General features: G+C 40.4%; 1 pseudogene; it reads left to right on the forward strand.

Annotated features, from left to right (window-relative positions):
- The window catches only part of LOC103745356, a 5252-nt pseudogene that overhangs the window by 1021 nt on the left and 3635 nt on the right, over window positions 1-596 (forward strand).

Here is a 596-nt window from a genome sequence, read left to right on the forward strand (position 1 = left end):
CACTTTAAGATTTCACCTTACCCCAGTCAGACTGGCTAAGATCAAGAGAACAAATGATATCAAATGTTGGAGAGGATGTGGGGGAAGGGGAACACTCATCCACTGCTGGTGGGGCTGCAAAATTGTTCAACCCCTATGGAAAGCAGTGTGGAGAACTCTTAAACTAAAAATGAACCTACCATATGACCTGTTTATACCACTTCTTGGCATATACCCAAAGGACTCGTCCTGTTTCAGAGACACTTGTCCATGTTTGTTGCTGCTCTTTTCACAATAGCTAAGAGATGGAAGCAACCTAAGTGTCCCTCAGTTGATGAGTGGATAATGAAAATGTGGTTCATTTATACAATGGGGTTTTACTCAGCAGTAAAGAAAGACGAAATCATGAAATTTGCAGTTAAATGGATGGAACTAGAAACTGTTATACTAAGTGAAGTAATACAGACTCAGAAAAACAATGTATGTTCTCCCTCATACATGGATCCTAGCACCAAATCCTTTTAAAAAAAAAGGAGCTCAAGAGAGGTGGGACCATAGTTGACGGTTATTATCAAGGGAGAAATGGGGAAAATGGGGACACTTTAAATGGGGAAACC

The sequence above is a fragment of the Nannospalax galili genome, unplaced genomic scaffold, assembly GCF_000622305.1.
Source record: "Nannospalax galili isolate Female #2095 unplaced genomic scaffold, S.galili_v1.0 scaffold302, whole genome shotgun sequence".
Classification (NCBI taxonomy): domain Eukaryota; kingdom Metazoa; phylum Chordata; class Mammalia; order Rodentia; family Spalacidae; genus Nannospalax; species Nannospalax galili.